General features: G+C 46.0%; 1 protein-coding gene across 2 annotated transcripts in view; it reads right to left on the bottom strand.

Annotated features, from left to right (window-relative positions):
* LOC137355604 (E3 ubiquitin-protein ligase MARCHF1-like) overlaps positions 1 to 24,672 on the bottom strand; it is a 217,708-nt gene that overhangs the window by 59,581 nt on the left and 133,455 nt on the right. The gene's annotated exons all lie outside the window — the stretch shown is intronic.

The following is a 24,672-nucleotide window of genomic DNA, read 5'->3' as shown; positions in this document are numbered from 1 at the left end:
TTGTTTGCGAGATGCCACCACGGTCCGCAGCTGATCCTTGGAAGGAGCCAGAAGCGAAGAAGTGCAAGGCCACAGTGACCTTGATGGTTATTGGCAGGGCAAGGTGAGCAAAGCTGTGAGGTGTGAAGTCTTCTGCGATGAGGGCACAAATCACAGTGACCATCTGCGCGGATAGATGTAATCTCCTGCAGCACTGGTTCTCACTTCCAGTTAGCTCCATCTTTGGCAGTAGATCCTATGCTGAGGATATGGCCTCCATTGCTTTCCTGCCCATCTCTGCTGCCCTCCTTATGCCTGGGGCTCTGCTTCTCCTGCTGAGGATGTTAATCCTCATCACTGCTCGACCCAATCTCTGAAAACCTTCATCCCATGTCCAGCTGTTGCCTTCCTTGTGCTCAGCTGGACTTCCTATTATGTATGAAAGCCTTACCCCCTTCTTTTATGCCCCTGCGATGCCAGGAGTGTGATGATCCCCTGCACTGCCTGAGCGCTTAAACCCACTCTCCCCACAACCTGTGCACACCCGATGGCACCTGTGTGCCAATGGCCAAGTGCCCCTCTCAGCCGTGCTCCCTTTTATGGGTCCATCTAAGTTGATGGTGTGGCAATGACTGACTCCCCGCTATGTTGCCTCCAAGCATTTGGTCTACATCTGTCCCATGCAACCCATGCACCCACACCAAAAATCCAAAACTGGCTCTCAACGAGCTCGCAACTTTAATTGGCCTCACTGCAAAATCGGGCGGGTTGCCGTGGCCCACCTTCCCCCAACCTGATGAAACTTGCTAGTGGCAGGAATGGTGACGGGAAACCAGCACCCTGGCCAGCAGTGCTATTTATAAGCACCAGCCCGCCTCCATTCCCGCCACCGGCAGGACTTAAAAATCCTACCCCATGACTATAACAAGTACAAAACATATAGAGCAGCTTCTGCTTCGAGGGGCAAGTTTGCTACTCCTCCTGGCTCCACAATAAGGTAAGTAGAAAAATAAAAATTTACCTTTGGGGAATCAATCTTTATCGGTGCTTTTAATTTGGAAAGTGGGCCTCAAACTGGTGTTAGGTTTCATCTTTGTATACGCACAGGGCTAAATGCCTGTTCCAGGCATGGCCCTAGAGGCCTATGCAGGTGCTTTTACTAACAAGCCTTTACCTTTAAACACCAGACACAGTGAGACTGAGTAGTTCACTATGCAGCCCATAATGCACGTCAGTAAATAAGCACACATCATGCAGCTTGGTTGTTTTACAAGCATCTTTTTATGCGAAAGACCTTTGCTGTGCGAAGACACGAAGATTTCAGTATGACAAAAATTTCAGCTGTAAACTGCAGCATGACCATGTTTCGTAAGCATTCAAAGTTAGACTATTGCTTTGGATAGGACAGCAGTTCAAAGAAAAAGCTAACAGGTTATGAGGGGACACCTTAGAACATGCATACTTGGGGCAACTATTAACTTCAACTTCGACCTTGGCAGCTTTCCCAAGGTTGACCATCATGTACATTTGGAATCAAGTTTTGATGTTGCCTGTGAAAGTTGCCTTTCAGTGCCACAGAGAATAGTTTAGTTTAGAGATACAGCACTGAAACAGGCCCTTCGGCCCACCGAGTCTGTGCCGACCATCAACCACCCATTTTATACTCATCCTACACTAATTCCATATTTCTACCACATCCACACCTGTCCCTATATTTCCCTACCACTACCTATACTAGGGGCAATTTATAATGGCCAATTTACCTATCAACCTGCAAGTCTTTTGGCATGTGGGAGGAAACCGGAGCACCCGGAGGAAACCCACGCAGACACAGGGAGAACTTGCAAACTCCACACAGGCAGTACCCAGAATTGAACCCGGGTCGCTGGAGCTGTGAGGCTGCGGTGCTAACCACTGCGCCACTGTGCCGCCCTTTACTAGAACTCCTTTACTTCGCCCAGCATGAGTTCCACTGCAGCATCAAGAACTCTTGCAGCAAGTGGGTGGGAAACATCCAGTATTCAGAAATATATTAAAAGCAAAATACTGCGGATATTGTTGCTCAAATCTCTTCCTTTATGCTATGGGCTCTGTAAATTACTGCCATCTATGAACCTGGTGCAAAATCTCCCACGGATAGTCCACTGGATAAACAGGAGCTTAAACAGAACAGGTAATATGCGAATCCTGAATATTGACAGTGAAAAGTCATGTGAGCGCAGCCGGGCGAAGTCCTTCAATTCTTTTTTTTCTTTTTGGGCCTCCTTATCTCGAGAGACAATGGATACGCGCCTGGAGGTGGTCAGTGGTTTGTGAAGCAGCGCCTGGAGTGGCTATAAAGGCCAATTCTGGAGTGACAGGCTCTTCCACAGGTGCTGCAGAGAAATTTGTTTGTTGGGGCTGTTGCACAGTTGGCTCTCCCCTTGCGCCTCTGTCTTTTTTCCTGCCAACTACTAAGTCTCTTCGACTCGCCACAATTTAGCCCTGTCTTTATGGCTGCCCGCCAGCTCTGGCGAATGCTGGCAACTGACTCCCACGACTTGTGATCAATGTCACACGATTTCATGTCGCGTTTGCAGACGTCTTTATAACGGAGACATGGACGGCCGATGGGTCTGATACCAGTGGCGAGCTCGCTGTACAATGTGTCTTTGGGGATCCTGCCATCTTCCATGCGGCTCACATGGCCAAGCCATCTCAAGCGCCGCTGACTCAGTAGTGTGTATAAGCTGGGGATGTTGGCCGCTTCAAGGACTTCTGTGTTGGAGATATAGTCCTGCCACCTGATGCCAAGTATTCTCCGAAGGCAGCGAAGATGGAATGAATTGAGACGTCGCTCTTGGCTGGCATACGTTGTCCAGGCCTCGCTGCCGTAGAGCAAGGTACTGAGGACACAGGCCTGATACACTCGGACTTTTGTGTTCCGTGTCAGTGCGCCATTTTCCCACACTCTCTTGGCCAGTCTGAACATAGCAGTGGAAGCCTTACCCATGCGCTTGTTGATTTCTGCATCTAGAGACAGGTTACTGGTGATAGTTGAGCCTAGGTAGGTGAACTCTTGAACCACTTCCAGAGCGTGGTCGCCAATATTGATGGATGGAGCATTTCTGACATCCTGCCCCATGATGTTCGTTTTCTTGAGGCTGATGGTTAGGCCAAATTCATTGCAGGCAGACGCAAACCTGTCGATGAGACTCTGCAGGCATTCTTCAGTGTGAGATGTTAAAGCAGCATCGTCAGCAAAGAGGAGTTCTCTGATGAGGACTTTCCGTACTTTGGACTTCGCTCTTAGACGGGCAAGGTTGAACAACCTGCCCCCTGATCTTGTGTGGAGGAAAATTCCTTCTTCAGAGGATTTGAACGCATGTGAAAGCAGCAGGGAGAAGAAAATCCCAAAAAGTGTGGGTGCGAGAACACAGCCCTGTTTCACACCACTCAGGATAGGAAAGGGCTCTGATGAGGAGCCACCATGTTGAATTGTGCCTTTCATATTGTCATGGAATGAGGTGATGATACTTAGTAGCTTTGGTGGACATCCGATCTTTTCTAGTAGTCTGAAGAGACCACGTCTGCTGACGAGGTCAAAGGCTTTGGTGAGATCAATGAAAGCAATGTAGAGGGGCATCTGTTGTTCACGGCATTTCTCCTGTATCTGACGAAGGGAGAACAGCATGTCAATAGTCGATCTCTCTGCACGAAAGCCACACTGTGCCTCAGGGTAGACGCGCTCGGCCAGCTTCTGGAGCCTGTTCAGAGCGACTCGAGCAAAGACTTTCCCCACTATGCTGAGCAGGGAGATTCCACGGTAGTTGTTGCAGTCACCGCGGTCACCTTTGTTTTTATAGAGGGTGATGATGTTGGCATCGCGCATGTCCTGGGGTACTGCTCCCTCGTCCCAGCACAGGCATAGCAGTTCATGTAGTGCTGAGAGTATAGCAGGCTTGGCACTCTTGATTATTTCAGGGGTAATGCTGTCCTTCCCAGGGGCTTTTCCGCTGGCTAGGGAATCAATGGCATCACTGAGTTCCGATTTGGTTGGCTGTATGTCCAGCTCATCCATGACTGGTAGAGGCTGGGCTGCATTGAGGGCAGTCTCAGTGACAGCATTCTCCCTGGAGTACAGTTCTAGGTAATGCTCAACCCAGCGGTCCATCTGTTTGCGTTGGTCAGTGATTATGTCCCCCGATTTAGATTTGAGGGGGGTGATCTTCTTGATGGTTGGCCCAAGAGCTCTCTTCATGCCATCATACATTCCTCTGATGTTTCCGGTGTCTGAGGCCAGCTGAATATGGCTGCATAGGTGTTGCCAGTAGTCGTTTGCGCAACGCCTAGCTGTTCTTTGTGCAGTACTTCTGGCTGCTTTAAGTGCTGCGGATGTTAAATCGCTGGGGGCTTTCTTGTAGTTCAAAAGTGCAATGCGCTTAGCGGCTATGACAGGTTCCAGCTCTTCATTATGAGATTGAAACCAGTCTGCATTTCTCTTCGCACTTTTGCCGTAGGTGGTCAAAGCTGACTCATAGATGGCGTCTCTGATGTGGGCCCACTTGGTCTCAGCATCCCCTGTGGGAGTGTTTTGAAGGGCTGTTACAAGTGAATTTAGAAATTTTTGTAACAGCTGTGGGTGAGAAATTCTGCTCGTGTTGATGCGCGGGTGGCCCTTCTGCTTGGAATGATGCAACTTCTTTGGTCTGAGTCTAACCTTGCTGCACACCAGGGAGTGGTCGGTGTCGCAGTCCGCACTGTGGAAGCTGCGTGTGATTTGAACACTGTTTAAGGCGGCTCGCCTTGTGACAATGAGGTCTAGCTGGTGCCAACGACGTGATCTTGGGTGCCTCCATGAAACCTGGTGACAGGGTTTAGTGTGAAAGAACGAGTTGGTGATGCAGAGGTTATGATAGGTACACAACTCAAGCAGTCTCTGCCCGTTCTCATTCATCCTTCCAACGCCATAGCGCCCAAGGCAGGAGGGCCATGAGTCATGGTCGGCCCCAACCCTGGCATTAAAGTCCCCCAGCAGGAATAGGTGTTCGGTGTTGGGGATGCTGCTAATGATGTTATGGAGTTGTTCATAGAACTGGTCTTTAGCTTCAGGTGCGGAACAGAGTGTTGGAGCATAGATGCTGAGTAGGTGTACTGGACCAGAGGTGGTGAGCAGTCGGATGGACAGTATGCGTTCCGAGCCATTTGAGGGAGGCTCTATCATGCTGAGCAAGGAGTTTCTGATGGCGAAGCCCACTCCATGCTGTCTTGGTTCTTCAGGATCCCTGCCCTGCCAGAAGAAGGTGTAGTCTTGCTCTGCTAGAGAGCCACTCGCGGGGAGGCGAGTCTCCTGAAGTGCTGCAATGTCCACATTGAGTCTACTGAGCTCGTTGTTAATGATGGCGGTCTTCCGAGAATCGTTGATTTGTGTAAGGTCTTCCGACAGGCCAGGACACATAGTTCTGACGTTCCAGCTTGCAAAGCGAAGGGCTGGTACCTTCTTTCCTTTTTTCATGTTGTTTGGTGCGGTGTATCAGTCCACCTTTCGGGCAATGACCCTGAGCTCCAAGCACCCATTGAAGCAGGCAGACTGTGGCGGGACAGAACCTTATTGACCGGGGGCTGCCCGGTTTGAGGCGGGCGGTAGCTGTCCAGTGAGGTGCAATGACCTCTCCCACCGACAAAGGCAACCCGTGGCGCCCAGTTTCTACGCCAATTTATCTGGACTTATAACCCGTAACTGCTGCCTTCCGTGTTGTTTCAGTCGCTGTGAGGCAACTATGGAGTGACCTCTCCATGGCGCATGCCTGGGCAAATTTATGGAGGTTGAGAGTTGCCCAGTCGTCAAAACCCCCCTCTCGGCCTTTCTGGTGGGGTCCAAAGGAGTGCAGGACACGACGTTTGGCACCAGTATGGCTGCAGGAACTGCCGGAAACATGCCAAAGGTGACACATGACCGCCTACGGGGTTCCGCTCCGGATTTTCTGTTAGGGTTTACTCCCTTAGCCTTGGTCTCTCCCGAGACGCCCACAAGGCAGTGGGGTTGTTGGGGCCCCTACACAGGTGTAGGTTGGTGCCGGTGGGAGGAGGGGATGCAAGGGGGAGGGGTAGAGGGAGGGGGTGGGGGGGGTGCAGGGGAAGGGGGTGCGGGGTGAAGATGGTGCGGGGGGGGCGGGCTGGGACGGGGTTGTGAGGGGGTGAGCTGAGAGGGTGGAGCAGGGAAGGGGACGGGGTTGGGGGGGGGGTGGAAGGGGGGTAAAGGGGGGGGGAGGGGGGGTGGAATCTGGTGCAGGTAATAAGCCATTTCCTCAGTGCCCACCATCGACGTCCGGAAAGCTCATCTACGTCCTTCGGGAGGTGAAGCATCATTTGGCAGACTTAGAGGTGATTACATTTGCTCAGGGTTTTTTTTTTTTGCAGTGGTTTAAATAAAGGCATGCAGCATTGCCGACAGTGCGCTGCAGATGCTCTCCGAGCCATCTCCCGCGGGCGCTTTGAAGTTGCGGCCGGGGGGGCCGTTCGTGGATGTTTTGGGTGTTCGGGGCACCTTTTCACAGGACTTCTCTCGGGTCCCGCAGCTCCTTCTTCACCTCAATGGACTTACCGCATGCCGTGGCTGCAGACACTCTGGACTGTGAAGACAGCAGGATCGGAGATTGAAGTATCGGCAGCTGTTCTCGTCAGTTTCATCCGGATCAATTTCATTGAGAAAACAAAGAGCAGGTGTGGCTGGGGGAGGGCAGTGGGCCCAGGTAACATACACTAAACTAACTGTTAACTTTTAGATAGGGCTAAAATGAACTGATTTAAAGAGCCAGGGGAATTTAAACAGTTTAAGAGGGCAGATTGGGGGAGAAAACGTTAGGGATGGGAGCAGATGGCCATGGATAGAGTTGAACATCAAGGGAGCTTCCTAGGGAGCTTCCAGCCCAGGAGCCATCTTGAGTTGAGTTCAGTAAGGTCATCTATGAACCTGGTGCAAAATCTCCCACGGATAGTCCACTGGATAAACAGGAGCTTAAACAGAACAGGTAATATGCGAATCCTGAATATTGACAGTGAAAAGTCATGTGAGCGCAGCCGGGCGAAGTCCTTCAATTAAGATCATTTATTCCCCAAGTGTGAGCATAATCGGGAGCACCTGGTGACTCCGCTCACTGAGGTGCAACCGGTGTCCCCGCTCACCGAGGAACAGCAGATGATATCAGTCTCTCGCCGGTGACATTGCTCACCGAGAAGCAGCGGGTGACATCGTTCACTGAGGAGCAGCCGGTGACGTCGGTCTCTCACCGAGGAGCTGCAGGCAGCAAGCTGCATGGAATAGGCCAGGATGTGGCTTTGTTTAAAACTAATGCTGTTTAACCTCGTTCTGACTCCAGACACCCAGCTAACTGTTAGTAATTATTTACAGCATCTCACTTAAATGTCTGTCGTTCATGTGGGCACACTAAGATGAAAAATTTAAATTGCTGATCTCCCAGGCTGCGAGAGGCAGCGCTCAGGATAAGAAGCCCTGATTTCAGGAAACTCTTGGTGATTCCGAGAGGGTTGTGTACCCTAATATTGCACTAATTGTGGACCCTAACTCTTGCATATAGGACAGCTACAGTCTTGATGTCAAATTCTTGCTTTTTAATTTTATTTGGGACTTGGATTGAATGATTTTCAAACCCCATCTGCAGCTTTTAATTGAAACTGTCTCAGAATTCCATCTTTCTCCAGAGATTACAGAGCCCAATTTTTTATCCCACCACTCCGTATTATTCCGTACACATAAAATGCAAATTCACTATATAAATAATCTTTGAGCACTGGAACTTGTTAACCAAAGGATCAAATATTGACATTTATCTGGAAAGTTATAACTAGCATTTGCTGTTAAAACCTTATATAACTCCATCATCAATGGATGTGGGATGTGTATGTTCTATCATGAGCTACCAGATAAAATGAAAGCTTGTTTCACTCACACTATGGCCATCTCATAAATCAAAGAAGTGGCTTAGCAGTTGGCTGTTATGAATAATCTACTGCTTAATGTTGCTGTGGCTATTTTACCAAATAGATAGGGGCAATTATTCTCTCATTGTTGGCCTGTTTTTCAGCATGTAATGGCAGTAATGGACTGAACTTCTAAAAAAAATTCTCATCACAGGCCTTTTTCCCAAGGCCGAACTGATACGATTTTTGAGTGGGCCTTGGTTAACATTGGAGCCTCTTTAAAATATTTCAATCGGGGTCCTAAGATGTGTTTCGGTCTTCTCCTTCTATCTTGGTCTTCTGCTGGGGCAGAGCGTGAACTGTGTATGACCCATCTGGAGTGCTGAGAGCCCAAACCAGATAGACTGTTGCAGGCCACTTGAAAAACATTTGAAATTGGGTTCGTTGTTGATTTTTCTTTCAAAACATTAAAAAAAACACAAGCTTCTTTCTGTCCACTGCCAGACCCTCCATGTACCTGTTCCAGGATTGCCATTCTCCCCTTTTTAATTGGAAATTTCTGGCTTGGTTTCACCCAGTTTCAGCCAGATTTCCTGTTCCCATGCACTTGTCCCCACCGAACAGCAATGTGCCTGTTAGTGCTTGTCCAGCGCTGACAGCTCGCCACGGATATTAAAATGAGGCAGTAGTATAAGGTTTGAAAGGGTTAATGTTTGAGACAGTGAGAGTAACCCCTCCCACTGTAGTGATGATGATTTAATATTCACATGGTATTAGGCTTGGAAGAAGCTAGAAGCATCATGAGAGGTGCTAGCGGGATAGGCTTAATGAGAGTGTAAATAGCTATGTATATAAAATAAACGAGTTACTATTTTGACATATAAAGACTCGGAGACATCTGTAAACAACACTCGAACTACGTTAAGAACAATATAAAATATGGTGGCAACACTGAACAAACCCAGAAATTATTAAAAGACCTCACCTCGTACAATAGCTGCAAGAAGGAGGCAGATCTCGAAGGGAGACTGTGAATAGTTGCAGAGCTGCTCCATAGCCGAAGGAAGACAAGGACAGTCGGTGAGTCAGCTGTGCGGATGCGCAGGCTGCACCACAGAAGCATAGTCGTCTGTGAGCAGAAATTAGGTCCAGCATTCAGCCTCCGAGTCACAGTACCGAGCAACAATCAGGGATTGGGTGAGAAACCTTTTGGAAAGGGTGCATTTATTGTTTAATGGTGCACCGGGATGCCGAGACGGGGAAAAAATTCGATCACTTGCCAGGTCAGTCCGGAGTCGGCAGCAATTATTTGAGCAGATTGCGGTGGAAAAGTAAGGGAACACCCAAAAAGAATTAGAAATATCAGAAAAGTATGGGGACTCCCAAAAAGAGCAGGAAACCTCCAAAAAGAGTGGGAACACTTGTATTAAAGAAAAATTTCATAAAAGGAAGAGAAATAGTTTAGGTAGTACAGAATTTGAGTACTGCTGAAAATAGAGGCATGTTGTCGAAGCTTTTCGTCTTGCACTCATCAGGACAATACTTTTCGTCTTGCACTCATCAGATGACACAAAACTGGGTGGGAGGGTAAGTTGTGAAGAGGATGCAGAGAGGCTTCAGGATGATTTGGACAAGTTGAGTGAGTGGGCTAATGCATGGCAGATGCAGTATAATGTGGATAAATGTGAGGTTATCCACTTTGGTAGCAAAAACAGGAAGGCAGATTATTATCAGAACAGCTATAAACTGAGAGAGGGGAATATGCAGCGAGACCTGGGTGTTCTCGTACACCAGTCGCTGAAGGTAAGCATGCAGGTCCGACAGGCGTTAAAAAAGGCAAATAGTATGTTTGCCTTCATAGCGAGAGGATTCGAGTACAGGAGCAGGGATGTTTTGTTGCAATTATACAGGGCCTTGGTGAGGCCACACCTGGAATACTGTGTGCAGTTTTGGTCTCCTTATCTGAGGAAGGATGTCCTTGCTATAGAGGAAGTGCAGCGAAGGTTTACTAAACTGATTCCTGGGATGGTGGGACTGACGTATGAGGAGAGATTGAGTCGGTTAGGATTATGTTCGCTGGAGTTCAGAAGAGTGAGGGGGGATCTCATAGAAACCTATAAAATTCTAACAGGACTTGACAGGGTAGATGCAGGAAGGATGTTCCCGATGGTGGGGGAGTCCAGAACCAGGGGTCATAGTCTAAGGATATGGGGTAAACCTTTCAGGACTGAGATGAGGAGAAATTTCTTCATCCAGAGAGTGGTGAGCCTGTGGAATTCGCTACCACAGAAAACAGAGGCCAAAACAATGTATGTTTTCAAGAAGGAGTTAGATATAGCTCTTGGGTCTAAAGGGATGAAAGGGTATGGGGCGAAAGCGGGAACAAGCTACTGAGTTGGATGATCAGCCATGATCATAATGAATGGCGGAGCAGGCTCGAAGGGCCGAATGGCCTACTCTTGCTCCTATTTTCTACGTTTCCATGTTTAATATGCAAGAATAACCAATGAAAGGGAAAACAACAGCTTATACTGCATAAGAAGAGTATACTGATTGGTTGGCAAGTGAACTCTGATTGGTAGAGACATTGCTATGGTGAATGCACCAGTTTACGGTGACCGATAAGTTAACTGCCAAGCTTTGTTTAAAACTTAAACCAGGCAGCTTGACTCTGATTGGTCAAGGCATTGCCCTGAGGAATGAACCAGCGAATGGCTGTCACTTATTTTGTTCAGCTGAAACAGGAGCAATGTTTGTACATATTCTTTCTGTCTGCAAAGAACAGGGCCCTGTGTATTAATATATGTAGCTTCCAGTACACGCAAATGTGCCACACTGCGGGCCCTACTGATAATCTTAAATTGGTTGTCAGAGTAATTCTTAGCACACTGTGGATTATTTAGCAAATGTTGCCCAATCGCGGAATCACATCTAATGTTGAACACTGTGTTTTGAGTTTTGCAAGCACGGGCTGGTTGGGTACGGGCTGGTTGGGTACGGTCTGTACCTTGCCCGTTGCGAACAGCTATTAGCGCATTATAACCTTTCATTACCAAATATAATTGCAACAGACACCTGATCTATAGGGTTAGGGACAGTCCTCTTTCAAGAACAGCCAAATGGATGTTGAAGACCGATCTATTATGCATCTAGAGCTTTGTCCAACACAGAGACTAGGTATGCTATCATTGAAAAAGAAGCACTTGCAGTCATGTGGGCTTGCAAGAAGTTTTCTGATTACATTATTGGCCTGAAAACGGTTGTTGAGACAGACCACAAACCCTTGGTTTCCTTACTGGATGAGAAGGAAATTGCAAGGATGTCTCCGAGAATTCAGAGCTTCTGATTGAGGTTGATGAGATATACTTACGAGACGGTACATGTTCAGGGAAAGTTGCAACTTCCGCTGATCCATTATCAAGAGCAACTGTTGTTAACAGGATGTTAACTTTGTTGAACAAATCGGCTCGTATTCACAGTATACTGTGCTGCAATGGCTGGCAAATACACAGAAACTTGTCATGTTCAAAAGCGGGATGAGGAATGCATTCAGATACGCCAGTACTGTACACAAAGTTGGCCACAGGAACATCCTAGTGGGAAGGTAATGAAAATTTTCTTCGAATTCAGGAGACACTTCACAATCGTAGATGATTTGCTGTTGAGTAACAACAGACTGGTCATTCCGATCTCTCTTAGATCATATATCTTGGCCAGCATCCATGAAGGCCACATGGGATTCACAAAATGCAGAGCACGAGCTCAATCAACTGCTTGGTGGCCAGGAATATCCAGACATAGAAAACATGATCTTGAAGTGCCAGGTATGTGCAGAACACAGATTAGACCAGAGGGAACCTTTGATAACTACACAATTTCCAATCAGACCACGGGAACGTCTAGGAATGGATTTATTTATCTACATCATACTGATCGATTATTTCTCAAGATGGACGGAAGTGAAAAGACTGTACTCAACAACAACAAAATCTGTTATTAGAGCTTCACAGGAGATCTTTGCAGTGCATGGTACTCCTGATGAGGTTGTGTCAGACAATGGACCACAGTTTGCAAATGAATACTTTACACAACTTTCGAGGACGTGGGGATTTGAACATCTCACAAGTTCCCCTCCATCGAACGGTGAAGCAGAGCGAGGAGTACGAACTATTAAATCATTGTTGGAGGAAAACAAAGATCTTCCAACTGCACTACTGAATTATCGATCTACTCCATTTTTATATAGACTTTCACCTTCAGAGCTGTTGATGGGGAGGAAGCTAAAAACTCAACTTCCTATTCTTCCCAGAGAACTACTTCCAGGGCTAGACGTACAAAACTACAAAAAAGTTCAAGACAGAGAGAAGTCTTACAGGAACCAACGAGCTCGCAATTACAATAAGAGATTTCGTACCAGAAACCATCAAGGATGGAGAGAAGGTATGGATATGAGATCTAGGATGTGAGGGTAGAGTCATCCAGAGAGATGACGTTCATCTGAGATCCTATGTAGTACACACTCCCAAGGGTACTATACACTGAAAGAGGAGAAACCTTATCCCTATTCCTCAAACACAACAACCAGTCAAACATCTGGAGGAACCAGATGATGATCAAGAAACCCAGAGACAACAGGATACTGCAAATATTGGTCAAGGCCATCCAAGTCGTCGAACAAAACTTTCAATAAAGACTACAGATCTTCCAAGTCTGACAAGAGCACAATCGGGGAGCCTCCTGATAGACTGAATCTGTGATGGCAGAGACTTGGGAGGAGATGGTGTAGTATGTAAAGTTAAAATGAATAAATGTGTACATATATATACATATATATATATATATATATATATATATAAAAGATATATATGGACAAAGACTTGGGAGCAGATGAGGTATAAGGGTCTGAAAGGGTTAATGTTTGAGACAGTGAGAGTAACCCCTCCAGCTGTCGTGATAATGATGTAATAGTCACATGGGTATTATTAGGCTTGGAAGAAGCTAGAAGCATCATGAGAGGTTCTAGTTGGACAGGCTTAATAAAAGTGTAAATAGTTATGTATATAAAATAAACAAGTTATTATTTAGCCACACAAAGACTCCGAGACATCTGTAAACAATGTTCGAACTACGCTAACAACAATATCCAACAGAGGCCAGGTCACGAAAACAGATCAGGCCTGCTGCTGGCGCCAATGAACATGTGGGTGCGAGACTCTCCCATGCTCTTTCTGCTACACTGGTCCCTAAGTTAGGCCATGGCATCAAACCTCGGTAAACTACTATCTTTTTGCTTACACTCTAAGGGATTTCTGAGAATGAATAAAGGAGGGGAAAATAATAAGGTGACCCCATTCACAATTTGGTCTTTCTCAATGTCTGAATGTAGAGGTAGATCTTTGATCTTCACCGCTTGGGCAGAAATCGATGGAATGAAAATCAGGCGAGTTCTATATAGGGGCCGGGGTGGGTCACCATGTGCTTCACCAGGGGGCGAAGACAAAATTCTACACTGTTGTTTATTTTTCTTCACCTCTCTCACTCCTGCTGTCCATGATGGTTTAGATACAAGGTAGGAATTCTTGTTTGTCTGCATGAAGGCAGGACGGTGCTCTGTGGGAGATCCTGCCAACGCTTAGCAAGCAGCTGTTCCTGCCAGAAATTCCTGATTTAAATACGTTTTCTACTAAGGAACAGTTTCCAACTTCAACGCCAACTGCCTGTGAGAATTCACACGCAGATAACAGAAATATTGTTGTGCTATTACAGCTACTTAAAGTGCGTTTAGAAAGGAGCTGATAGGAAATAAAGGCACAGACCGGATTGATGTAAGCACTCAACAGCCAATACTCTAAGGTTTACAGACACAGCACTTCAGCGGCTGCTACATTAGGTGAGGCAAAGGAGCACTGCTGTAATGTAATTGACAGTTGAGGCACCATCCCCAGAGAAGAACTGTGCACCATCCCAAGCAGGATGTGCAGGCCAGGGTCACTGTAGGTCCTGGGCACAGATGCAGAGCCTGCCAGGGTAAAGCTACCCAAACATACTGTATGCCGGATGGATGGTTCAACCATACATGACACTAAGGCGTTGATTTTAACATGCCCTCCCCATCATCCCTAACAACCCACTTTCCCCAACCAGTGAGGCAGGGAAGGGTCAGGAGAGGGGTTAAAATTTAAAGAATTGCTGCCACTCTGCTACATTCCCAGTGCAGCAGGAAGCACGTTTTCTAACAGGCTGAAGAGATGCGTGACTACCTGCCTTGACAATCTGAGCCCCCTGAAGCACTGCTTCTTTGACAGGTTTAGGAAGCTGAGCCTCTGTCTGTAGACCCTGTGAGGTGGGTGAGGCATTCTGTGGGGCTCATCTTCTTCATGTCTTCATAAAAAGAGTAGTGGAAATCTGGAAATTTCTCCTGTTGAGGCTAATTGAAAATTTCAAAACTGAGACTGAAAGATTTTTGTTATGCAAGGGCTTAAAGTGTAATGGAACTAAGCTGAATAGAATGTCCTTTGGGGAAGGAAATCTGCTGACCTTACCTGGCCTGGCCTACATGTGACTCTAGACCCACAGCAATGTGGTTGACTCTTAACTGCCCTCTGAACATAAGAACTAGGAGCAGGAGTAGGCAATTCAGCCCCACGAGCCTGCTCCATCGTTAATTACAGTCATGGCTGATCTCATCTCGGCCTCAACTCCACTTTCCTGCCCATTCTCCATAACCCTTCAACCCTTTGCTAATTAAAAATCTGTCTATCTCCTCCTTAAATTTACTCAATGTCCCGGCATCCACTGCACTCTGGGGTAGTGAATTCCACAGACACACGACCCTTTGAGAGAAATAATTTCTCCTCATCTCTGTTTTAAATCTGCTACCCCTTACCCCTTGACCTCTTGTTCTAGATTGCCCCACAAGAGGAAACATCCTCTCTACGTCTACTTTGTCAATCCCCTTAATCATCTTAAAAACCTCAATTAGATCTCCTCTTATTCTTCTAAACTCTAGAGAGTAAAGGCCTAAACTGCTCAATCTCTCTTCATAAGACAAACCCCTCATCTCTGGAATCAATCTAATGAATCTCCTCTGAACTGCCTCCAATGCAGGAGGACCAAAACTGTATGCAATGCTCCAGGTGCGGCCTCACTAATAATAAATAAATACAGAAAGTGCAAGAAAAACTCAGCAGGTCTGGCAGCATCTGTGGAGAGAGAAGCAGAGTTAACGTTTTAGGTCAGTGACCCTTCTCACTAATGCCTTGTACAGTTGCAGCAGCACTTCCCTACTTTTATACTCTATTCCTTTAGCAATAAATGCCAAAATTCCATTTGCCTTCCTTATTACCTGCTGCAACTGCAAACTAGTTTTCTGCGATTCATGCACGAGGACACCCAGATCCCTCTGCACCGAAGCACTCTGAAGTTTCTCTCCATTTAGATAATAATTTGCCTTTCTATTCTTCTGACCAAAATGGATAACCTCACACTTATCCATGTTAAACTCCATCTGCCAAATTTTGGCCCATTCACCTAACCTATCCATATCCATTTGTAAATTTCTTATTTCTTTATTGCAACTTACTATCCCACCTATTTTAGTGTCATCTCCAAATTTGGCTATAGTACCTTCTATCCCTGCGTCCAAGTCATTAATATAGATTTTAAATAGTTGGGGCCCGAGGACCGAACCCTGTGGCACCCCACTGTGGCACATCGTGCCAACCGGAAAAGGACCCATTTATCCCGACTCTCTGTTTTCTGTTGATTAGCCAATCCTCTATCCAAGCTAATAAATTGCCCCTAACCCCATGTGATCTTACCTTGTGTATTAACCTTTTGTGCGGCACCTTATCAAATGCCTTCTGGAAGTCCAGATATATTACATCTCCAGGATCCCCATTATCCACTTTACTTGTTACATCTTTGAAGAACTCTAGCAAATTAGTCAAACATAATTTACCCTTCATAAAGCCATGCTGACTCTGATAGATTGGGTTTTGACTTTCTAAATGTTCTGTTATTACTTCCTTAATAATGGATTCTAACAATTTCCCAACGAGAGAAATTAAACTAACTGGTCTATAGTTTCCTACTTAGTGCCACCCTTCTTTTTTGAATAAGGGCGCTATACTAGCATTTTTCCAACCCATTGGAACCTTTCCCGCATCCAGGGAATTTTGGAATATTATAACCAATGGATCCACTATCTCCGCTGCCACTTCCTATAAGACCCTAGGATGTAGGCCATCAGGCCCTGGGGACTTGTCTGCCTTCAATCCCAATAGTTTGCTCAGTACTTTTTCCCTAATGATGATGATTGTTCTAAGTTCCTCCCTTTCTATAACCTCTGCATTACTTATTACTATTGGGATGGTACTAGTGTCCTCCACCGTGAAAACTGAGGCAAAATACTGATTTAGTGTCTCCGCCATTTCTGTGTTAGCCACCATTGACTCCCCAGTCTCATCCTCCAAGGGACCAACATTCACTTCAGCTACTCTGTTCCCTTTTATATACTTATAGAAACTTTTGCTATCTGTTTTTATATTTTGCACTAGTTTTCTTTCATAGTTTACCCTTGCTCTTTTTATTACTTTTTTAGTAACCCTTTGTTGATCTTTAAAAGTTTCCCAATCTTCCAGCCTGCCACTGGCCCTTGCAATATGGTATGCCTTTGTTTTTGTTCTTAGCCATGGATGTTTTTCCCCCCTCTTACAATCTTTCTTCCTCTCTGGAATATATTTTAATTAGGAGGATTTGAATATCTCCTTAAACATCTGCCACTGCTCGTCAACTGTCCTACCTTTTAGTCTTCCTGCCCAGTCTACTAGGGCCAAATCTGTCCTCATGCCGAGATAATTACCTTTGTTTAACTCCAGAGTGCTACTGTGGGACTCCAGTTTCTCGCCCTCAAACTGAATTTGAAATTCTAACATGCTATGATCACTCTTCCCTAGAGGCTCCTTAACTATGAGATCATTAATTAATCCCAACTCATTACACAACACCAAATCTAAGCCTCGCAAGCCAGTCAGTTGTCTAAGGAAATTCGGGATGGGCAACAAATGCTGGCCTTGCCACATGCTATGAAAGAATAAAAAAAAGATGGAGTTAAGATACAGAAACAAGAAATGCTGGAATCACTCAGCAGGTCTGGCAGCATCTGTGGAAAGAGAAGCAGAGTTAACGTTTCGGGTCAGTGACCCTTCTTCGGAACTCCGGGTTCCGAAGAAGGGTCACTGACCCGAAACGTTAACTCTGCTTCTCTTTCCACAGATGCTGCCAGACCTGCTGAGTGATTCCAGCATTTCTTGTTTTTGTTTCAGATTTCCAGCATCCGCAGTATTTTGCTTTTATTTGAGTTAAGATCCAGATCAGCCATGACTTCACTGTTAAACTATTACAATATTAAAGGTGGAGAGTAACATAGTTGACAAGTCGCTTGCTGCAGAGAGGCAGAAGCCTCATGAATATATGTAAATTGTGGTCTGATGATGTAATCAAGACATTACATCCGGTCACATGATGTAATCATGTGACTTTAAACTACTGCTTAGGAACACAGGAACAGAAGTAGGCCATTCAGCCTCTCGAGTCTGTTTTGCCACTCAGAGAGGTCATGGCTGAGCTGGCTCTTAACTTCATCTACTCCTGTTGGTTCTATAACTCTTAATACCCTTGCGCAACAAAAATCTAACAGACTCAGTTTTGAAATGTTCAATTAGCCTCAACAGCTTTTCTGCAGGAGGAAGTTCCAGATTTCCACTACCCTTTGTATGAAGAAGTGAAGAGGACGAGCTCACTTACCCACTTCACACGGTCTACAGACGGAGGCTTAACTTCCTTGATCTGTCTGAGCAGCTTAGTTTGGCAAGGCAGGTAATCAAGCACCTCTGCAGCCTGTTGGAAGAAGACCTGCTGCCTGCTGGACTGGGTGGCTGTGCCACGTCAGTGCAGTCAAAAGGACAACTGACCTCACCATTTACGCCTTTAGATCCTTCCAGTCTGTCACAGGGGACACATTGTGGGTGCTTCACTCAGCTGTTGTACTTGCCAGGGCCATCCAATGTATCTTATTTTCCACTGATGACAGCAGTCAGCCGGAGAGAACACTGGATTTTGCACATTTGGTTGCTTTCCACATGTGTAGTGTGCGATTGACTAAGCACATGTTAACAATTGGGGATCTTCTGATCAGTCAGGAGCCTTTGTTAACCACAAGGGTTTCCAACCCATCAATTTTCAACTAGCATACAACCACAAGAGGTTCATATGCATATGTGCCTGCCACCCAGGGAGTTTTTTTTTAGAGATACAGCACTGAAACAGGTCCTTCGGCCCATCGAGTCTGTGCCGACCAACAACCACCCATTTATACCAATCCTACAGTAATCCCATCTTCCCTAACACCTACCTACACTAGGGGCAATTTACAACGGCCAATTTACCTATCACCTGCAAGTCTTTGGCTGTGGGAGGAAACCGGAGCACCCGGCGAAAACCCACGCGGTCACAGGGAGAACTTGCAAACTCTGCACAGGCAGTACCCAGAATCGAACCTGGGTCCCTGGAGCTGTGAGGCTGCGGTGCTAACCACTGTGCTTTGCCATGATGCTTAATTTTAAGGCAATCCATTACCTCCCCCAATACTTTGACCTGGCACCAGTGTTGGAGGATGGCTGCTTGGGGACAAGGGGCACCCCTGTTTCCATGGCTGATACCACGTTTTGAAACCCCACCACTCCACAACAGAAGAGAACCCTTGCACCAACAGTGCTGCAACCATCACTCCATTGGTTTGCAATCCTCCAATTTGTCACCTTCAAATTATTGAACCAAATTCCTCATTGATGACCTAATAATGAGTCAGATCCAGAACTTGCCTTGAATGCATGGGGCACACCAAAGTGACAAAAGTGAAAAATGTTTTAACATGCATAAGAAAACAAATATTTCCCAATTATATAATGATATACCCAAGTTTCAACAAACCTCAGCGGTCTTTTTTAACAAATGACCTTTGGGGTCGACTTCTATGAAGTGCATCCCCAACGGCTTGAGCTGCCACTGCAGCTCAGCAGTGTAGGCTGCTGTGCAACTTCCTCAGACTCTTGAGATCTCGCAACTGACAACATAGGAACATAGGAACAGGAGTAGGCCATTTCGCCCTTCAAGTTTGCTCCACATTCTAAATCATGGCCGATCGTTGACCTCAATGCCATATTTCCACACTATTCCCATATCCCTTGAAGTCATTAGCAACTGGAAAACTATCGATCTCTGTCTGGAACTTACTGACTGAGCTTCTACCAACCACCCTCTGGGACAGAGAATTCCAAAGATTCACCACCCTTTGAGTGAACAAGTTCCATCCTAAAGGCTTGCCCTTTATTTTGAGATTGTGTCCCCTGGTTCTAGACCTCACAGGCAGGGAAAACATCCTTTCTGCATCTACCCTGTCTATCCCGTTAAGAATTTTGTAAGTTTCTATGAGATTGCCTCTCATTCTTCTAAACTCTAGAGAGTACAGGCACAGTCTCCTCAATCCTTCCCCATAGGACAATCCCACCATCCTAGGAATCAGTCTGGTGAACCTCTGCTGCACTCCCTCTAAGGCAAGTATATCCTTCCTCATACAAAGGGACCAGAACTGCACACCATATTCCAGGTGCTGCCTCACCAATGCTCCATACAATTGAAGCAAGATTTCTTTGCTCCTGAACTCAAATCCTCTTGTGATAAAGGCTAACATACCGTTTTCCTTCCTAACTGCTTGCTGCACCTGCAGGCTAGCTTTCAGTGACTTATGAACAAGGACACCTAGGTTGCTTTGGATTTCAACACTTTCCAATCTCTCACCATTTAACAAATACTCTGCACCTCCGTTCCTCCTACCAAAGTGGATAACCTCACACTTATCCACATTATATTCCATCTGCCATGTTCTTGCCCACTCACTCAGCCTATCCAAATCCCCTTGAAGCCTCTTTGCATCCTCCTCACAACTCACATTCCCACCGAGTTTTGTCTCATCCACAAAATTGGTCCCCACATCCAAATCATTGATATATATTGTGAACAGCTGAGGCCCAAGCACTGATCCTTGCGGTACGAAACTGGTCACAGCCTGCCAACCTGAGAATGACCCAGTTATTCCTACTCTCTGTTTTCTGCCTGTTACCGAATCCTCAATCCATGCTAGTATATTATCCCCAATCCTATGTGCTTTAATTTTGCTTATTAACCTCCTACGTGGGACTTTATCAAAAGCCTTCTGAATGTCCAAATATACCACATGTACTGGTTCCCCCTTATCCACTCTGCTGGTAACATCCACGAAAAACTCTAACAAGTTTGTCAAACATGAATTGCCCTTCATAAATCCATGTTGACTCTGCCCAATCAGACCATTATTTTCGAAATGTCCAGCTGACGTCCTGACAGAGGTCGGCACGTACTGCTCCTGAGTCATCACCTTCCTCCCTTGTGGCAGCAGCACATCAGTCTGACTAGCTAACAGTAGAGCAGACTGGAGGAGATGTGTGATGCTGTGGAAGCCCCAATCCATTCTGTCCACCAGTTTCTCGAAGGTGGAACAGATGTTATAGCCCAGAATCTCTATCAGAGAGATACAGCACTGAAACAGGCCCTTCGGCCCACTGAGTCTGTGCTGACCAACAACCATCCATTTATACTAATCCTACATTAATCCCATATTCCCTACCACAACCCCACCATTCTCCTACCACCTACTAAGACTAGGGGCAATTTACAATGGCCAATTTACCTATCAACCTGCAAGTCTTTGGCTGTGGGAGGAAACCGGAGCACCCAGCGGAAACCGACGCGGTCACAGGGAGAACTTGCAAACTCCGCACAGGCAGTACCCAGAAACGAACCCGGATCACTGGAGCTGTGAGGCTGTGGTTAGAAAAGTGTTTTTAATCCAGGACTGTGATGCTATTAACCAAAGGGGAGGTGGTGGCATAGTGGTATTGTCACTAGTCTCAAAACCTAGAGTATTTCTCTGGGGATATGGGTTCAAATCCCACCAAAACTAAAAGTAGAATTTGAATTCAATCAATAAATTTGGAATTAAAAGCTAGACTAATGATGGTCATAAAACCATTGTCAATTGTGGTTTAAAAACCCACCTAATTCACTAATGTCCCTTAGAAAAGGAAATCTGATGTCCTTACCTGGTCTGGCCTAGATGTGACTTTCGCCCCATAACAATATGGTTGACTCTTACGTGCCCTCTGAAATGGCCTTGCAAGCCACTCAATTGTACCTAACTGCTACAAAGTCAATAAAACTGATGGACCACCTGCTGTAAACCTAGGTACTAGAAACAACAATGGCAAACCCAGCCCTGTTCACCCTGCAAAGTCTTCCTTACTAACAGCTGGTGGCTTGTGCCAAAATTGGGAGAGCAGCCTGACACAGTCATACTCAATGTCTCTAACACTGCCATCATGTATGCCATCCCAGAGTATGTCCTGTCCCATGGGCAGTTGTTTCTGGATATCACACGGAGTGAATCGAATTGGCTGAAGTCCGGCACCTGTGATGCTATGGACCCCAGGAGGAGGCCGAGACGGACCCCCGGCCAAAGACTGCTGCAAATGCCCCATCCCCCACACCGATGCTCCGGGCTCCCCCATCACCCAGCACAGGGACACCCGTGGAGCCAGCCGTCCAACTGTCCACCACCACCCACGGCAGGACCAGAGAGCCCAGACCTGATCCGCTGGCAATGGCAGAGTGGGGGACATACCAGGCCACGAGGCCACAGACTGTGGTTGAGCTCCACTGATGGCCCACAGCACCCCATGGATGCCCAGCCTTGCAGTGCCACACAATGGTATACAGGCAGGAGAGAGTTGCCCTGGGAGTCCTCAACATTGACTCTGGACCCCATGAAGTCTCATGGTATTAGGTCAAAAATGGGCAAGGAAACCTCTTGCTCATTACCACCTACATCCCTCCCTCAGTTGATGAGTCAATACTCCTCCATGTTGACCACCACTTGGACGAAGCACTGAGGGTAGCAAGGATGCAGAACGTACGCTGTTTGGGGGAACTTCAATGTCCATCACCAAGAGTGGCTCAGTAGCACCAGTACTGGCTGAGTTCTAAAGGACATAGCTGCTAGAGTGGGTATTCACAATTTAAGCCTCTATCAGGACTGCAAAAGCTGGTATCAATGACTCCTGCTACGTGGGCCTGGCTGCAGTGTCCCTGCAGGTGGTCATATGCTCTATGGTAGATTGCAGAGTTGAGAAACCCTGCGAAATTAACCCCCAGATAGTGGAAATGGACTCCTCCATCATCCCTGGCATAGTGGGCCAAATGGCTAGCAGTACTACTAACTCCTCACACATTTGTGCCTCCAGTAATCTCCTTGTAGCAGGAGGGTCATGCTATCTTTGCATCAGCTGCTGGGAACCAATCAAGCATTTCCTCGGAGGTTGGAGTCGCTTCTGTTTCTTGGACATTCTCTTTGGGGTGTGCATTTCCAGGCCAGTAGGTGGTGGAGAGCACAGGGTTGGAGCAATTTTTGGCACCTGGAAGTTCCTTTGGGGACAGGAGCAGTGTTTTGGCTCATGGATGGAGCCAGAGAGCCATGGGCAGCCGGCAAAAGCCTAGGCAGGAAAAGAAGGAGCTGGAGGGAGTGACCTAATGTCTGTTGGGGCAATTGGGATGTACATCCAGCTACCAGGGGCCACGGAGGACTAGCTAGGGAGCACGGAAGCCCCAGAAGCTCTGAGATGCTGATGAGGCCTCTGGTGATCTGGATATCAAGGTAATCTTGCAGTATTTTGCTTTTGTACCTTCTTTATGCAAACTCACTCTTTCAACTCACTTTGCTAGTCACAAGAACTACTGTTAGTCTTCAATGTCATTTTATGAACAGCAGCTCAGTTCCTTTACCCTGCATCATTATCATGGCAACATACAGGGGATAAATGCAGGACACTCACAGGCTTATAACATTACCTGCTCTCCTTCCAAAGGAAAAAAAGGCACACAACCTGTGCCACAGAAGGACAACAAGGGAGGACCATCATCACTGAAAATCTCGAGTCTGCAGAAAGAGGAGACTTTATATTTAATAAACAGATGGACATGAGAGAGAGTGTAGGAGAGTGTGAGCTTGGTGGAGAATTGGCAAGAGAGTTGATAAAGACTGGATAAGGCTCATCTGTACTTTCAGCTTTTTGTTCTTTCTCAAAGTATTGCAATGCCCTCACACTCACCTGCTAAGATTGATTAGATTAGTTTACTTTATTAAAAGCCCTGGGGCCTTCGGTAGGCCTCAAAAGGCCACAATGCAAGTCTTAACTGGCATGATTTATATTGAAGCCTTTATTTGGGGAAGCCAGAGAGTTCACCCCTAAACTACCTCTTGACTTAGAGCTGCAGACAGGCAGAAAAAACACCCAAACTGGCATTTAAAGGTCCAGTTTAAATAGGGGAGAATCCCAATGGAACCAGGATCAGGCCAATACACCACCTCTCCCCCCAACAACCAAACATAAAAGGGGTTTATATCCTCCCAAGCCCAAGGAGTTTGGGGTCATTATTTCTAGCTGTGTGCATTCAACTGAATTGTGGTTGGTACCAGCTGATGCAGAGCAAACAAATCTTGCATTGGGAGCCTCAAACAAGCATTACTCCCTTATTTGCACATGCAAAAAGCCTAACACCTGCTTCAGGTGTGCCTACTGGATGCCTAGTCATTTTCCTGATATGGTGGGCGACGCATTTCCTGCTAGAAATGTACGAGCTTTCCAGTTCACCATATTAAGGACTTAGTAACCAGTTAGTGCCTGAAAAATGATTTCTGCATGACCACGTTTATAGACCCACAACCTCAAAGTTTCCCTCTATTAATTTTAGATAAAACTCTCAAATTAACCTTTTCCTCTTACACAATTCAGCTTACACATGAGGCAGTATTAACTGTCTCTCACATAATTTTTTTGTTCTGTTGGACAAAGTCACATTGGATTTGCCTTAAGTGTTTACAGCTGCCTGTGTGAATTCCTGATTTGATTTGGAGTGAGCTTTTAATCTAGATATGGTTGCTTCTCCTGTGGACTGCAATTTTAGTAAACACCCCTGTATATTATAGCAGTAAGTTACAGATTTCTCAGAGGTCTGTTCTGCTACTATTGTGGAAGGCTGTTCAGCTTCACTTCCTCCAGGATTGTTCGTTGCCAGTAATCTATGTGATATTGTGGCCATTTCTAAGCATTGTATTCCCTGCTTAAAATCAGTATTTTCTTGTGACTCAGCTGCAAAGTTTGAAACATATGAAATTTTGCAGCCATAAAAAAATTAATGTTGCCTTAAAGAAATCTCATCAGACCCTAAAAACTGCATACAGAATCGTACAGAATATTACTGGTTATAGATTAAATTCCATGGAACTTGACAACATCTTCTAGGGTATAAAATGGTCATAAAAGACCTTGTATGCTACACAATTTTTGCAAACGTTCAAGAAATGTAATTTATGAAATGGGATAAATGCCACACAATTAATATTCCACTGCCCTTTCATAGGACCAAAAGTTATAGCAATAGAATGCAATTTTCTGATATTCTGCACCACTGTTGGGGCCTTGCATGCATTGGGCTGCTCATCAGAAAACTGTGGATGGACTGACTGCAATTTTCCATCTATTCTGGAAGCTTGGAAAATTTTGCTCATAATGCAAAGCGACTTCCCCTTTATTGACTGGTAAGATGTTTTTGAAAACCTGA

The sequence above is a fragment of the Heterodontus francisci genome, chromosome 1 (genome assembly GCF_036365525.1).
Source record: "Heterodontus francisci isolate sHetFra1 chromosome 1, sHetFra1.hap1, whole genome shotgun sequence".
NCBI classification, from domain to species: domain Eukaryota; kingdom Metazoa; phylum Chordata; class Chondrichthyes; order Heterodontiformes; family Heterodontidae; genus Heterodontus; species Heterodontus francisci.
The sequence above is the reverse complement of the archived record's forward strand: the minus strand, read 5'-3'. Positions and strand labels throughout refer to the sequence as shown.